Here is an 8,548-nt window from a genome sequence, read left to right on the forward strand (position 1 = left end):
TGGTAAGGACCATTGTCAAACTGAAAATCTATGGACGACATATCTTCACAATTTTTTAGACAGAATTCATAACGGGTCAACGCTATTAGCATCCATACTTTTGTACTTTATTCTGTAAATTTAAATGCAATGCAGCGAGGAAGAACCTCCACAGTACATCTAAACATATTATTTATTACTATTTAAAGTCAAGAAAACAACTAAATTTCAATACATCATTGTGTACATCAATTAATAATTTCAGACATTTCACATTACTCCTCTTCGTAACTAAATACTTTCCATATATTAGACAAAGAACATTTTCGTCTCTTTCACTCATAAAAAGTTAGGAGTCCTAGTCAGCCTAAAACTTACTGAACGACTTCTTCTCAATGTGTAATGTACAACCCTTGAGTTCATCAGTGACTTGCACCTGCGTGCCATAAGTGCTCTCAACAGCGCATACAGGCGATGAGGCACGCTTACGCTCTCGTTGACATCACTGTTATATGCTATATAGATGATCAGTATACATACTAAGTGTGACATCACAAAATGTCGATGTCATGTACCACATTTGGATACAAACCATGGATTTCAAACCTACCGAGATTGCTAACTTTGCATCAGGAAGTGAGGCTGGAAACCACCACTGTAAAGCAAACAAGAACATGTGTTGGCTCTACAGGTTTCTGTTATATATTATATAGTTGTTCAGTATATATACTATGTGTGATATCACAAAATGCTATTGTTATTTATTTATTTAACCTGGTAGAGATAAGGCCATCAGGCCTTCTTTTTCCCTCTACCAGGGGATTACAACTACAATATTAACAATACAATTACAATTATAATTACAATTAATATTAAATTTACAAATACAATAAAAATCAAAGTACTAAAAGATTAACTGATTAATAAAAGCTAGACAGTTTATTGTAAAAGTTAAGAAGAGAGAAGCATTTCTTTTATTAAGTAAAAATTAAACCTACTCTACGCAGTAAGAAAATACTTAATAAGCTTGCTTTTGAACGCTACTAAATTCCGACAGTCTCTGATGACACTGGGTAGGGTATTCCACAAGCACGAGAGCGAGATTGTGTATGATGATGAATACGATGATGTCTTATGTGTTGGTATGGCTAGTATGCGGCTATTTTGCGTGTGTGTGAAGAGATTATGATATGATGACAGGTAACTGAAACGGGAGGCAAGGTAGGTAGGTGTAGAAGTGTGAAGGACTTGGAAAAGAAGAACAAGAGAATGAAAATTTCTACTTTCGTTAAGCCATAGCCAGTTTAGAGTTTGGAAGGATGGGGTAATGGGGCTATGTGATGCTTTTGGGTGTACAAACAGCTATTACATGAGTAATACATAATTTCTTGCAACCTCGACAAATGGCAGAACAGCTAATTCATGCCTCAGCCTCTAAAACTTCCGAGATGGCCAGTTAGTGATCTACTGTAGATTTGAAATCTGTGATCCTAACCATCGCTCTTAGATAAAAAAAGTTCCTCTTGAGAAGAAAATTGTTAGAAATTAATCCCTCAAATTTCTCATTATTCCTTTCTCACAAACACAGAATAAATAGTTCTAAGTCAAGAGTATGATGTTCAAGTTTTGTGTCGATGTGTACTTCGTAGAATTATGTCTGGAGTACTTTCCACATTTCATTCTTAAGACTATTACAGTTCTATACAGCATTAATGTCATCAAGTTTTGAATTTTATTGTTATCATCATCATCATCATCATCAAGATTAGTATCATAGCAACAAAGAATATATACAAATTTTGTAATTAATTCTTTCATAAATATTTAGTGTACTGCCCCATGTCACTTGTCTCTGTTATGCTCATAAATTCACACCAAAATTGAAATAAGTTATATGGCCATTTATTCAGCCCATAAGGACATAATTTCAACAAATGGAATAAAAAATTGCATTAATTTAACAATGGGAATTGGAGGATTTCAGTGTTCCTAGTTGTAATATGAAAGACCAAAAGAGGAGTTTAATTGTTTAGCAGAAAATGGAGAACCTAATTAAACTTCTAATGTGATAGTATCAGTGCTAGAAATATTGCACGTGATTACAAAATAAATATATTTACAGTACACTGAATTAGAAAATAATCTAATTAAATTTAATATTATATGAATAAATTTAAAATACTGATCAGTATGTTTTAATGTGCAGACCAATAAATTATATTGGCAAAAGTTTTAAGTAGAAGTGGATCCAGAAGAAACCAATCCTGATGACAACAACGATAATGATGATTAGACCAAAGAACTTTATGCACTAAAAAAAAATATTCATGCAATTATGCAGTAAAAACTGTTGAAACATGCGCTAAAAACTGAAATATATGCAGTAAAAAATACATTTTAGACTTTTAATAATACGATATGTGGAAATAATTTAAAGTAGTAAGTGTTAAGAAGCCATATTGCACAGAAGACAATTTTTCCATCAGTAGAAAAACATTTGTCTTCAGAAACTCATTTCTTCTATAAACCTTTTATACTACTTTTTTCTTTCAGCAAGTCGGCAGTTAAACTTGTAAACACAATGATCATATACTGGTTCTTCGCTTGATAGTACAGTAAAACTTGTTGAAATCTAAATTTACACTCCACGACATTTCATTGTCGCAGGTGTTTAAATACATTCAGTTTTACGTAAAGATTAATTTTTGGTCCTACAGAATATATCTGTTATAGTAACAATGATTATTAGAGGAGAAAAATTTGCTCTGGCGCTGGGGATCGAACCCGGGTTCTTGGTTCTATGTACCAAGTGCTCTAACCATTGAGCTATGCCAAAGTTCAATCCACAGCACTGGATCAAATCCCTCTCCTCTAGTGTTTTTCCCTTTGTGGCCTCACTCCAAGTTCGACATATATATGTTGACATATATTAAGTCAACTGCGATTACACAAGGAGCACACTCAATTGAGTGACTTGGTGGCCGGACTTTCCACAGTAATATGCACTGTTGGGCAAAGAATCTACGTAAAGATTAATGTTTGGTTCTACAGAATATATCTGTTATGGTAACAATGATTATTAGAGGAGAAAAATTCGCTCTGGCACCAGGGATCGAACCCAGGACATTAATTCAGGTAGAATCCATTTCAAGGTAGAGGTAAGTAAATTTAAAATGAAAATGTGCCGGTAGTATTAGAATATATATAAAAACAGAAAACAAAAAAGAAAGATAGAAATAGCAAAAAAAATTGAAGTGGAAACAAGACAAGAAAGTGGATAAGAGAAAAAAGAAAAATGGGAGAAAAAAAAGAAGATGTGACTTATCTCATTTCATCATTCATTACGACATCCATGGCGTAAGAATCTCCTCACCTAAAAGTGACGTCAGAGACAATTTCTGGTAAATTACCGAGCTGATTTTGTGGTTGGTTTTTTCCAAAGATTTTTCCCAAATGTAAGGTGAATGTCAGTTAATCCTGGCAAGTCCTCGATCTCATCTTGTCAAAATATCATCTATCATAGTTCTACTGATGCTAGATAACACCGCAGTTGTTACAGCATCTTTAAATAATCCATTATAAAACGAATAGTAGTACAGTAACAGTTTAGTCACGCACAATTAAATGTACTAGTGTCAAAAAGGTTTCTAGGTTGTCTTATCACATTTACAAAAGAAAGTAAATATTACGTAAGTTTTGTACTGCTTTTCTGTTAACGTCTAAATTCGAGCTGTAACCTAATTGTTTCAAGATTATATTATGTAGTTTTATGTCCCACGTCGTAGCATCATGGTCTAAGGCATCATGCCAGAACTCTCGTTACAGAATGAGCACTGGTTCGAGTCTTCATGGGGAAGGAAATTTCTTATGAAATTTCGGCCAGTGTATGGGACCAGTGCCCACCCAGCATTCTGATGAATTTGGGGAGCTAGGCTAGCTAGCAAAATCCAATTTCATAAACCAGCTATAATAGCTGGGGTTATTGGTATGCATCTGAAGTCTGATTAGCGTAATAATATATAGCTTATCGGTGATGTATGCAATCAAAGAGGAAAGGAACTGGCCACCCTACCCCATTATCTCTTGGCCTAGTTGCCTCATAATTGGTGCCATGTTGGTATCACTTGTGAGGTTCAGGCCTGTCTTTGGACAGTTGACTAAACAACAGCTAGGGAGATCATTTTGCTGACCAAAGAATACTCCTATACTGGTTATATGATCGTTCACCTATGCTGAGGCATGTGGACGTGAGGCCAGCAGTCAGTTGGCCTTGACCCTTCATGGGCTGTCACGCCATGGATTGTATTTATATATTTATTTGTAACATCTTATCTAATTGCTCCATGATGAAGAAGAGAGGGAACTCAGCTCGGGGGGGGGGAAATGTTCCTCTGTAGGCAAAAAAAAAGAGATGGTATGTAATGTAATCTACATATCATGTTGTACCTCGTAAAACCATCACATACAAAAACCAAAACATTTCAGGAAAAGCAAAAAAACATTACAAATTTCCAAAGCAATAATAGAAAGCAGTTTTCATTTTTCCATTGTACAAGTGAAACCATTGGGTACTGACATACCAAATGATAAGAAACGATTCCCAACAGCATTCTGATCTTTTTGCACCACATAACACATTTTTGACCAAAATTTCACAGAGCGGTTTTCGAGGCACAACAATGATATGCCGGTTTCGGCATTAAGCTGTCAGATAAATTTCCCTTTCTATTCACAAGCACTCCATATTATTTATCTGCATAACCACTCAGTTGAAAAGTCAATACATGCAATAATTCTTGTCTATATTGGCTGAGAGTTTTCTCCAAAATTGTCATGGAATTGTCTATAAAATATGAAAGTCTACTGTTTCAGATGTAACCACGCTGTAATGCTTAAACGCCTAGCATATGTTCAGAGTATTCTTCTAAATTGAACATTTGTATGACACATCACCTATACTCTTTCATTTGGCAGATTTTTTAAGGATTAATTCAACAGAATGAATATCACTGCAAATTTTGTGTACATCGCCATTTCGATATAACTTTATGACACATTAATTGAAATATACATAATATCGTTTAAAAAAAAAAAACAATAAAAAAAATTATTTCACATAATATACAGGCTCATAATGAATGTGGATTATTATTCCCAATCTAAGTGATATGAGCAAATACATTGAAGCATGTGACCCTTCTTTTTTACATAAATTCCCAAATCTTGGATTAGAGAAAATGTAATTTTGTACAATTCGAAAATTTTTTCAGGAGAGAAATTTAGGACATGTGTTATTTTCGATAAGCGTTCACAACAAACAGACAGACAAATAAATAAATAAAACAAAATCCCAAATATATCTGCTACATTGATATCACCTATCTTTTTGTTTAGAAAAAAGGGTCCCAGATAGGCCACACCATATCTCCACACAACAGGGGAAATCAGATCACACGTGAGAAAGCATCAAAGTTTAGCACTGATAGAAAATGCATTTGAATGCTTTAGCAATAGCTTATTAAAAATAATACAGCGAAGGGAAAGAGAGGAGGGAGAGGGGGAGGTGATGGTGTTCATTTTATTACATTGAGGATCAATGAAGCAGTTTGTGACATGTTTTACCACCAGTGCACAATGGGTCAGAACACAAATCAAGTGTACGAAATTAATAATTTCTCTCCTATACAACAGATTTTTATTAAAATTTGTACAGGAGTTACAGGTCGCATATATTTTTTGTGTACAAACTATGATTACGTTTGTACGAGAGAAACTACCCCTTTATAGGGGGTGATTTTAGACATAATTAATAAATCTTCTATATAACAGATTTCATGAAAATTTGTACAAGTCCTGAATTTCCCAGGATGGTTCTAGATTTTAATGGTGTGTCCTGTGTTCTGGATTGACTTATATTTGTCCCAGAACAAAAAAACTGGAAAAATACAATTTTTTGTTAATTTCTATAAAACTATTTTTAAAATTCCTTATCCATTTTCAAGACCCTGTCCAACCTATTTTCAACGTCGTCAACGTTGCCTATCTGGTTGTATTGAATTAAAAATGATGCTGTAATAGTATGTATTGTCAGACCATCGGATCTGTGCACCTTCAGCACTGTCATTCTTGGAAAAGTTAACGCCTCTACTCACTCCATTCCACCAGCTTTCCTCCCACCACACCAAACAGACAGCAGGCCATGAACCTTGCCGAATAGGGATGTTGCCAAACTTCCGTCAAACAGTGTCATGTCGCTTGAATATTGTTTATTAATAATGTGAGGTTAATTATTACTTATTCATAATTTAATCTAACGACGTTGATTGACACTTCTATGATTATTTGGAGATAATATATGATTACAGTGGATATTTGTTGGTTAAATGGAAATTACGTGAAGGGAACCTATTTCGTTTTTAAAGAGAAATGTTTTCGTCATAAATACTTCTCCTTCACCTCATTATCTTATTTTGTTAGGTTTGGAACGTGATCTTGAAGTCCTGATAAATTTGTAGGAATGAATGAACACATAGTCTTGTACCCCCTTTCTTTCTCATCCGGGTTAGGGACAGGTTATGGCGAAGTTACTACATGCTACGATCTTATTTACATACTACGTAACATAACATACTGATAATGTGCAGGAGTTCTAATTTATGCATATGAAAATAATTTACATATTTACAAGAGACCAAGACTTGTGTTATGCATAAAATTACAGAGGGAATATCACAGACATATCTGCATCTGAGTCACTACTATTGCTGGTGCTGTCTTCACCCAAGTTGATAACAAATCTAGCTACTTCCTCTTCTATTAATCCATAAAGTTTCTCTCCCACCTTGGAAATTTATTGCTTCTCTCGCAATCTTCAATAATTTCTCAATGTCGGAACTTCTTTCTCCATGGTATAAAATTCTTGTATCTTTCTTCTTAAAGTACATCGGTTCATTATTATCGACAAGAATTAAAGGTTCCCTTGATCGGTTCTTCCGTGGTGGTTCTAGCTTTTCATCTCTTGCACAGACTTCCTCTCTCCTGATTTTCTTTATTACTGTAGGCGCTCTGACCAGCCTATATAAATTACATAAAAATGTTGTATTTTATCAGTATTAGTGAAGTAAGTAATTTTAAGACGTAATCAACTGAAATAAAATAAGTCTCACCTGTGATCGCAGCTGCTCTTTTCATTGCCTGATTTATAGGAAACAGATACTGACCTGTTTTTTTTTCTTCATCGAAAAATGCTATTACTTGCCTAAAAATTTTTTTTCACCACTCTGTGCTACAGTATTCATGTTGAGTTGACAACACTGGACTGGAAGTGCAAATAAATTGTCCCACAAGAAGGCTCAAAATTGTGAGTAGTGGGGGAGAGAAAGGGAGCGAGATAGAAAAGAAAGAGATAGGAATGCAGGGAGAGAAATGTATTACCGAGACTGAGAAGGAATTAGGGTTCAGTTCGTATATCATACAGGGGCGCAGATCTGATGGTCTGACAATATTAGGTATTATACACTATATTTATTCTGTGCTCTCTTTGGAAGTTGGTTTATTATTAATAGGATTTAAACACTGTATCATGCGTTTTTTCTGTATAGATCAAGCTCTAATACATTAATTTTTCAGACTTTATCAATAATGCAAACGAAATTTCATAATTTAAGAAAAATGTAACAAACTTAAAAGTTCAGGCCTTATAGGCCTATAAAGAGTCGAAATATATAAAATAAACTTAGTTACATTCCAAATTGAATTAATTGAAATGTATAGTTATGGTAAGGTACGCAGTATCGTCACATGTCCTGGATACCTGATGAATCTGGCAATCCTGGATATAACAGAAAATTTTATCACATTTTAGCCCCAAGTATTCTAGACTTGAAGGCAGCTATTATGCTACGAAAAGATTAAGCAAACAATTGCAGTTCAATGCCAGTAAAACAGAGGGAGTAAGATTTGAAGGTAAATTTTAAGGTCAATATAAAATTTACATATTTTAAATAATTTCAAATAATTACATTATTTATTGCATGTTAAATAGTTTACAGATATTACAAGGGCACTACTGATCAGTAACTGAATGAAAAGCTGTGCAACATATTTTCATTACACTTCAAGAACTGAACAAGATCACTCACTCAGACTCAGTTAAAACTTTCTGTTGTGTGATTTCAAAAATGTTTATAAGACATTCTCAAGTACTAAAATAAGCTGTTTCTTATAAACAAATGTGCACTACGAAATACTCTTGCAGTTACATACTCTCACTTTCTACTAAATAATACTCAACTATTACAATATTGTCAAATACAACAATTCAGGAACTTACAAAATGCATATTTAATGCCATTTTTGGATTTCCAGCTGTCTGAAAGACATTACTTTGCATACTTTGTAAGTACGAATACCTTCAAAAGCACAATATACGGTACATGACTTGGTTGTAAAGAAAAGAATCAACATCAAACCAAGTGCACTCACCTCAAACTAGTTCAAAATCCCAGAAATGAAAGTACAAGTGTTTCTTTCTCCCTTACTGAGTGTCCCTTTTTTTTTTTTTTTTTTA

This window comes from Periplaneta americana, chromosome 10 (genome assembly GCF_040183065.1).
Source record: "Periplaneta americana isolate PAMFEO1 chromosome 10, P.americana_PAMFEO1_priV1, whole genome shotgun sequence".
NCBI classification, from domain to species: Eukaryota; Metazoa; Arthropoda; class Insecta; order Blattodea; family Blattidae; genus Periplaneta; species Periplaneta americana.